Raw genomic sequence first — 9642 nt, forward strand, 5'->3', positions numbered from 1 at the left:
TATGACGTTCTGTTTGTGCTTTATTTTAATCTCCCCATATTTAGTCCAAGGTGCCTGGGTCATGTGGTCAGAAACTGACCAGTGATAAAATAGTGGATCTCTAACACAAAATATTCATGGAAACAGATAGGCTGTACTTTCTAACTGTACTAGGTGTTTCTAGTTTCTAGAGTATAAACACCCTGGAATTGTGGCTGACATGAGGCATATAAAGACATTTAGATTTCAGCTCTGGTTGTTTGAGCACCAAGTTTCAAGAATCATTGAGAAAATACACTGGCTGAACAAAAAAAAAGGTCACACACTCTAATATTTCATTGGGCCGCCTTTAGCTTTGATTACGGCATGCGTTCGCTGTGACATCATTTCCACAAGCAAGTCACAACATTTATTTCTGTCCAGAGTTGCATCAATTTTTTCCCAAGATCTTATATTGATGATGGGAGATTTGGACCACTGTACAAAGTCTTCTCCAGCACATCCCAAAAATTCTCAATGGGGTTCAGGTCTGGACTCTGTGGTGGCCAATCCATGTGTGAAAATGATGTCTCATGCTGGTGAACCACTCTTTCACAATTTGAGCCTGATGAATCCTGGCATTGTCATCTTGGAATATGCCCATGCCATCAGGGAAGAAAAAAATCCATTGATGGAATAACCCGGTCATTCAGTATATTCAGATAGTCAGCTGACCTCATTCTTTGGGCACATAACGTTGTTGAACCTAGACCTGACCAACTGCAGCAACCCCAGATCATAGCACTGCCCCCACAGGCTTGTACGGTAGGCACTAGGCATGATGGATGCATCATTTCAGCTGCCTCTCTTCTTATCCTGATGCACCCATCACTCTGGAACAGGGTAAATCTGGACTCATCAGACCAAATGACCTTCTTCCATTGCTCCAGAGTCCAATATTTATGCTCCCAGCTACACAGCTGTTTAGTCCCAATCTCTTGAGTTCACTTCGCATTGTGCGTGTGTAAATGCTCCTACTTTCACTATTAAACATACCCATGAGTTCTACTGTTGTTTTTCTATGATTTGATTTCACTACACGTTTAAGTGATCGCCGAGCACGATCATTCAAGATTTCTTTCCGACCACATTCCTTCTTCGAAGATGATGTTTCCCCGCTGTCCTTCCACTTTTTAATAAGGCATTGGCCAGTTCTTAACCTGATTCTAGTAGTTTCAGCAGCTCCTTAGATGTTTTCTCTGCTTGATGTTTGCCAATAATTTGACACTTCTGAAACAGATTAACATCTTTTCCACTACCACAGGATGTGTCTTTCGACATGGTTGTTTAACAACTGAGAAGGTACTCACTGCATCAATTAGGGTTAAATAACTTGTTTCCAGCTGAAACATAATTACCTATGCAGTAATTATCCAATGGGAGGCTCTTACCTATTTGCTTAGTTAAATCCAGGTGGTGACCTTTTTTTTTGGGACATGTAGTGTATGATTCACAGTATTAAGTCCCACCTCTTTGTATCTGCAATTATTTGATTCTCTCACAGAAAATGATTGATTTGTATTTAAAAGAAAAGGCAATTTGCTTGCCTCAGAAAGGAAACACTGCACCTACAGAGCCCTGTAGCCTCAGACTAAGCTGTTGTATTACCACCACTGACACACAGCAAACCGACACACAGGAAACTAAACATTTCTGCTTGTACAAATTGTAAATCCATCAGTTCTGTAGTATAAAGTATAAAGCTAAATGTACAAAATACATAACAGCCCTGAACCCTCATTACTTATAACTGATCACACTTTGCTATTCTTGCAGAGCCTCCATATAAACCTAGAAAGCCTAATGGAATTTACAAACTGTCAAAAAAATGATTTATTGCTTGATTTGTTTTGACCCTCCATATATATATATATATATATATATATATATATATATATATATATATATATATATATAAAAATTATTATTATTATTATTATTATATGATTTATGATGTGACAATATTATATGAAAATAAATTAAAACACAAAGTAAATAAAACTTCCGAGTCTTAAACGAATACGTACCATCCAGTCTTTAATGTCCGCTCCGCTCTGCTGCCGGTCATGTAGTCATACTCAAACTTGCGTATGGGTCTCGGTGGGGTGGGTGGGTGTGTGGGTGTGTCTCTCTCTCTCTCTCTCTCTCTCTCACTCACCCACTCATTCACCCCTCCCACTCCCTCCCATTGGTTGATTCTCTAGAGGTTACACCTCCTCACCCCCCCTCCCCCCAACATGCAGGAAAAACTTTCTGACAAAATATGATATATGGTGAAAAAAAAAAAAACTCCTCCCAGGGTCAGAAATACACTCCTCATTTGACTCCTCAATTTTGCCGCCTTTTCTTTCTACCCAACCACCCGGTCTGACCATTCCCGTGCAGCGTGCAACTCCTCCCACAAAACCAGACCCTCGTACCCGCTCATTTAAATTTAGTTGTACCCCAGATGTTTGAGTAGGAATCATTGAAATAATTCTTTAATAGTGAAATAATGTGATTAAAGAAAATCAAATTTTTTAGTCTCATACTACACCAGTTTGTCTCCACTTTCTCTATCTGTTCAGTGTCCTCTCTGACACACACTCTGCAGTCAGAGGTCATTGACTCTCTCTCTCTCTCTCTCTCTCTCTCTCACACACACACACACACACACACACACACACACACACACACATCTCTCCCACGACACCGCTTTACATCTTATTTGCCAGATGTATTCAAACAAGGCAATAAGCAAACTTTTCAGAAAACATCACAAAGTTTTAATTAATTTATTTTGTCTGATCTCTAACCATTGTGGTTACTCTATAAGTTTTATCACACAAGGTTTTTGTCCGTTATCACACGTTGTACTCTTACCACTTTCAGTGCATTCCACAACTGAGAGCGGTGTTGGGGGAGGGACGTAATTTACAACTTCTATCCGAAAACCATTTCTATCCCCACCGACTTTTTCTTAAAGCCGTGTTTTCGGTATTTCACTCCTTTAGTTCACAACAGGTAAGCAATTCAGTAATGCTTAACTAATTCATGCTATACTTTATAATAGTATAAGTTACTAAAAAGGCTGACGTGTATTTAGCTAATGGATGAAATACTTGATCGTGCGTTGTATGATTTAACTCAGTGGGGCTTAGCGTCGTAATTCATTTCAGGTCTAGACAAAACATACATTTTAACAATCAATGCGTAGTATCTACAAGCTATCGTAAGTATTCTTTTGCGAGCTATCTAGGAAAGGATATTGTCAATGTCTTTATTCTGATGATTAATGGTCAATATGTAATATGACCGCTATGCCATAGAGTACGTGAAATATTTTGATCGACTAAAACTCTTTTGATCGACGGCTATTCTTATTCTCAGGGCTAGCTAAATAGAAAAAAACTTTAGCTTCGAAGTGGGTGAATCTATTTACTTAAATTAACCAGTACATGACCTGACATAAATGCGGTTTTGGTATAAAGGATATCATTATGGTGATCTTTTCTACTCATGGTCTATAAGTCTGTTCTATGTATTTCCATAGTTTCCGACGTTCACGACTTCCTTGACTCTGTGGAGTGAATTGCCGCCCAAGGTAATTTCTTATTTGTGAACTTTTATAAATTTTAATTTTATGTATTTGTTTTGTTTACATTTTTGTTACTTTTATTTGCAGATATAAGGACACAAGCTGATGAAACAGTTCATATATTGAATGAGTTGTTACAAGGTAATCTTTTCTAGAGTGCGTCTACCATATGTTAAAAGCTTTATGTCTAAAAGTTTATGCAGTGCGTTAATTTGTCACACAGGCAGAGGGGGTGAATCCCTCTACTGTCATCCACTATTCATCGAGCCCTCTGGCGGAGCTCACAAATATTTCACCTCGTACAACCGGCAACGTCTACAGAAACGTATACAGAGGTCACTGTGTTTTAAACTAACATGGATTTTCGCTGAAACAGAATCCATCCTTATAACCAACGACATAGACATCGGCACCATTCCCCCACATCACAGTGTCACCCCTTTCCACATGGACACCACAAGGCAGCAGATGAGGAGATGATGGGAGAGTGGCTGAGGAAGATGAGGGAGGAGCAGCAGACACTGAAGGAGGAGAGAGACATGGCAGGTTCTCCTGCAGATGTGAGTAAATGTATCTATTTTCATCCAGCATTCATTTTATGCATCATCTATAGGTTTTCTGTTTATCTGTCTGGAGTTGGTATTCTCAAAGCATTCCATTCTTAATATCATGGTAACCAGAATGAAGTCATTTTAATGACTTAACATGTCAGAATAATCTTGGCTCTGCAATGGGAAGCACTAATTTCTGTGTTAGATATGCAGGTAGCAGTCTATAGCAGACTATAAACTTAAGAGAACTCGAATGAATAGTGAATCTGAGAAGATATGGTAGTAGGAATAACACACTTTAATAGTAAAAGCAAATCCATTCACAGCCACTTATAAAAACATCTGTTTTCCTCAACACACAATCAGCTTTTTCATTCATGAAGCAAAGTGATGGGAATCAGGAACCAGTTCCAAATTGCCCGATCCATCAGAATTATACGACTCCGAGATGAAGACTTCTTTTTAGCATTGCTTGTGCATTTTTCTGAATTAGGCATTGTGCAAAACTAACATTGAGTGTCATGATTCCAATCTCTTACAAACATGCAAGAAGGTGTCATGGAGGAGAGGCGTGGCTTCTTTTCATGAAAAAAAGATAACAGAGGTGCATGGATTGTCTGGAATATGACCATTTCAAGTAAGAGTGGAATCACAAGACGTATGTCGAAACATCTTTCGATGCAACTTGGTCCAACATTCCAGAAATACCATGTGCTGCTGCTACCCAGTCGAGCAAGATGTCCCATCCCCCAGATAAATATGCTGCATTAGAATAAAGTTAACACTATGCTGCCAGGCTTAGCAAGTTATTTCTTTGATTAAATGAAAATGAACAATGTACAAACCTCCTCTACTTTCATGCATATTAGATGAGGATGGACACACTGTTGCTCCAGCCAGCTGGAAGACTCAACATCAGCCTCCAGCTGAAAGCTCCATCTCATGCTTGCTGCACAGTGATGGAGAGTGAGCATAGCAGGGGTGAATGCATCACTGTGCCAGATAGGCAGGCAGGGAGGCAGACAGGCAAGTAAACTGGGCAGGCAGGTGGGCAGGTGGCAGGGTAAGCAGAGAGGCTGGGGAGGCAGGGAGGCAGGGAGGGAGGGTGCACAGGCAGGCAGGCAGGGAGGGTGGTAGGCTGGGGAGGCAGGGAGGGAGGGAGGAAGGGAGTCTGGGAAGACAAGCAGGCTGGCAGACAAGCAGGGAGAGATGGAGGGAGGGAGGGAGGGGGCTGAGGAGTGAGGGAGACAGGCAAACAGGGAGGGAGGCAGACTGGCACATAAGCTGGGCAGGCAGGCAAGTGGGTGGGCAGGAGGGTAAGCAGAGAGGCTGGGGAGGCAGGCAGGCAGGGAGGGAGATAGAGGCACTGGGGAGGCAGGTGGGGAAGGCAGGAAGGGAGGGAGGCTTTGGAGGTAAGCAGGTAGGCAGGCAGGGAAGCTGGGTGGGCAGAGAGGCTGGAGTGAGGCTGGGGAGTCAGGCAAGCAGGCTTGGATGGAGGGAGGCAGGGAGGGTGGGGAGGCAAGCAGGCAGGGAGAGAGCAAGAACACTGGGTACACTGGGGAGGAAAGGAGGGAGGCAGGAAGGGAGGGAGGGAGTCTGGGGTTACATGTGGCCAGATGAACAGAATGTATTCCAAACCTCCCCCAGGAGCCTGCGTCTCCATTCAGATCTACCGGCCATGGGTAGCCCCAGCCTCCCCTCGGTGTCTGGGTCTCGATTCTAATCATGTGGCTACATGTATTCCCAGCCTCCCCTGGAGTATGGGTCACATGCTGCTTGTCTGGCCTCATGTATCCCCAGCCTCCCTCCCTCCCACCCTGGCTGCCTACCTGCCTCACTGCCTCCTGAGCCTCCCTCACTCCCTCCCTCCCTGTCAGCCTCCCTGCCTCCTTCTCTCCCCAGCCTCCCTCCCTCCGTGCCTGCCTGCCTCCCCAGCCTTTTTCTCTCTGGCCTGCCTGCCTACGCTCCTCCCAGTGCCGCGCCTGCAAACCTCCCACGCCTTCCATCGCTGAGTGCAGCCGCACCTCCAGACCTCCTGAGCCTGCCATCGCTGAACGCAACCATGACTCGGCACCCACATCGGACATGCAGGTGGACGCTCAGGACACGTCAGACGTGCTCGTGAACGCTCAGCTCATGCTCCACTGGTGCCCACGCCCTACGACACTTCTGTAACTGCATCTACATAATGTATCTATACCTGTTTGTGTGAACTTGGTAAAAACCTGTTACCCTGCCTTGTGGCATCGGTGTTCCTTTACCTGTTCCAGTAGCTGCACTCATGCCTGTTGTTTATTTTGTTGCTGTGCCTGTCTCAGTTTTGTTTAACATAATTACGTCTGCCTTTGCTTCTGTGCCTGTCCCTGTTCCCGCAGCTATCCCAGTATTTCTCCTCTCCTGTCTCTGTGCTCGCCTCCTGTTCTAGCCATGTTGCCAGTCCCACTCCTTTTCCCTCAGTCTGTCCCAATTCCTGTGCCTGTCCATGGTTTACAGTCTCGTCTAGCATAAGTAACCTGGTTCTGTGCTTCATCGTTGTTCTCCTGTTAGCCGTTCCTTAGTGTTAAGTTTCCTTAGTTGCCTTGTTATCAGCCTCGCCCTGTTAGCCTGCTTAGTCTTCTGATTCTTTCCCTCATTCTATTGTGTTGTTTTTCTTGTTCATTTTTTTATATTAAACTTATTTATTTGTTAATCCTGTCTGTTCGTTTACTCATTCTCTTTAGGGTTTGCCTAGTCATTGTTCCAGTTCACTCTCACATCCGAGGCATTGTTACTTTGTATATGTGTTCACCCTCAGCCTCCCAACCATTACACTCATGTGGTTCCTTATTTCCCAAAATCCAGATGTATTATTAAGTACATTTTAAATAGAAAAATAAAGATGCAGACTCGAGAATTAATTGAAGAGAATAGCAGGCCCTGTGTTTTTGCTGTTCAATATAACATACAAACAAGGCATATGGTAAATATTCTGCGTTAGAGTAATGTGAACGCCACACAGGCAGGTTTAGCAGGTTATTTCTTTGACTAAATTAAAATGAACACTGCAAACATTCTCTGCTTTCATCCATTTTAGATGAGGATGGACAGACGGTTGTTCCAGCCAGCTGCAAGACTCACCGTCCCCCCCCAGCTGAAAGCTCCATCTCATGCTTGCTGTGAGTGTGGCAACGGTGAACACGTCACTGTGCCCATCACTGCATCACGGAAGAGACACTGAGACACTGTGATGAAGAGGAGGAAGAGGACTACACTCAGATCATTATTATGATCATGTGGCATGGTTTAAAACATGAAGCTTCAATAAAGCCATTAAACTAAACCATTTGGTGGTACTAATATAATAATAATAATAGTAAACTTTAGTTGTATACAACTTTTTAAAATTATAGCACACAATAAGAGTACACACAATCAAGATAAAAAAACAGTTCAAACAACAATAAAACACTGGATAATAAAATCATAGAACATAAAATCTGTTCAATATAAACAGTGTATAATATAAACAGTGAAATAAATTTGGTAAGAGAGATAAAACTAGACAGATTTACAATATAATTTTTTTTTTACGTTCCATGTATTTTTCATACGCCCAAACTGTGATGGATTTTGCAGATCTGTGCCCTTCAAAACTATTTAGAATGAAAGAGCTCAATAGCATTTATGACAGACCCCACCCACCAGGCCCCACCCCACAATCTTTACATTCACTGTATATAAAAGATAAATAATATTAGATTCTATGTTATATATGTAAAGTATAATAATACTATAAGGATGGATGAAATAAAGGGTCAGTATCACTGCCCAGACCGAACACATATTGCATCTGAGAAAGAAAGGTCAGACTACATCAGGAATCCACCAGAGCCAAACTGTAATGTGGACATTGTGTGGTCCAGCTGTGGCCATGCAGATGATGGTCATGACTAAGGTAACTACTGTCATCCACTGCTTGAGGCTCACCTAACTTCGTGGTAAGCTACCATCAGACAGTATGCTCACAAATGTAAATGCAGCAATAAGCACAATACCAACAACCTGTATAACTGAAACCAACAAACTGGTATATACCACTGTAGTAGTTAAGCTCAAGATCCTAGCATACAGAATGCAAGCAACAGGCCACTTCCACTATGCCCCCTGGAAACAGAGGCTTGAAACCAATATAAAGCCAACTTGAAGTCAGCAAATTGACATATCTTCAGAAGGGGATAAAAACCACATATGTGGCCTGGTTACAGAAGAAATACAATGGGTGGCCCATAACTTAGGATCTAGAGTCTGGTAAACAGAGGTCAAAAGAGTGGTCAAGAGGCTTTTTATTGTCTTTCTGTGACGGCGGCGGGTGAATGGAAGCGAGAGGCGGGTCAGCAGTGAGGTAATCTTTATTCTCCATAGGTTGTCCATGATGGAAGCACGGAACCTCAAATACAAATACAGAGGAGCTAGTCTTCCTCTAGACAATTGATCATGCATGGTTCGACTCAACGTAGTAGGACCGCTAATGTGCAGCTCCGTTTCCTCAGATCTGAGGGTTAAAATAGAGCAGGGAGTGAATGTGGAATGGGTGAAAATAATTAGTAATCAGGGGATTGTGAACGGGGCAGGTGCGATGTGTAGTCCTTAGCAGGGGTGGGTGTGTCTCCCCTGCTAACTAGCTGACCAACCGTGACACTTTCTAGCTATAAACAGGTAATTAAATAATGCGCCTACAGTACCATGATGCAACACAAAAGGAGAACATGCGTAAACAATAAATATGAAATACAGCACAAATATTAACATATAGGCAACTCCAACCAGTGCACCATACTGTGACATATAAACAAATACGCTTATAGCATACAGCAGTCACTGAGGTAACAGTACATTCATTTAAGAACACAGTTTTGTTAAATGGAATACAATTTTTGTTGTAAGTCTCTGGGAGTTGAGGAATCTGATGGCATGGGGGAAGAAACTGTTGTGCAGTATGACTGAAAACAGACATGCTTTGTACCTCTTCAGAGACAGTAAGATAGAGAAGAGTTTTTGTGAGTGAAGTGTGGGCTCATGTCTAAGGCTGGTAACTTTGCGAAAGCAGCGTGTGTTGTAAATGTCCATGATGGAGGGGAGAGAGACCCTGAGGACCTTTTCTGCTGTTCTTACTATTCTCCTCAGGGTTTTGCGGTCTGAGTCAGTTCCTAAACCAGGCAGTGAAGCAGCTGCTCAGGATGCTGTCTATTGTGGAACATGGTGAGGATAGTGGCAGGGGATGAGCTAGAAGTAGGAGTTACTGCTGGGCTTTCTTGGCTATGGAGCTGGTATTGAGGGTCCAGGTGAGGTTCTCTGCTAGGTGGACACCAAAGAACTTGGTGCTTGTAATGATTTTCACAGAGGAGCTGTCGATATTGATCGGAGAGTGAAAACTACATACTTTCCTGAAGTCGACCACCATCTTTTTTGTTTTTTTCCACATTCAGTGACTGACAGGTTCTGAGACATCCTCTCTGA

At 42.9% G+C, this 9642-nt stretch overlaps 1 long non-coding RNA gene across 1 annotated transcript; it reads left to right on the forward strand.

Moving 5' to 3' along the window:
- The first annotated feature begins 3695 nt into the window (after positions 1-3695).
- Positions 3696-7459, forward strand: LOC145660218 (uncharacterized). Its single transcript, XR_014126418.1, has 3 exons — positions 3696-3736; positions 3819-4155; positions 7220-7459. It is a non-coding gene; the product is annotated as an uncharacterized LOC145660218 (long non-coding RNA).
- Positions 7460-9642: the final 2183 nt, after the last annotated feature.

This window comes from Electrophorus electricus, chromosome 2, assembly GCF_041902795.1.
Source record: "Electrophorus electricus isolate QZ-2024a chromosome 2, ASM4190279v1, whole genome shotgun sequence".
Lineage (NCBI taxonomy): Eukaryota > Metazoa > Chordata > Actinopteri > Gymnotiformes > Gymnotidae > Electrophorus > Electrophorus electricus.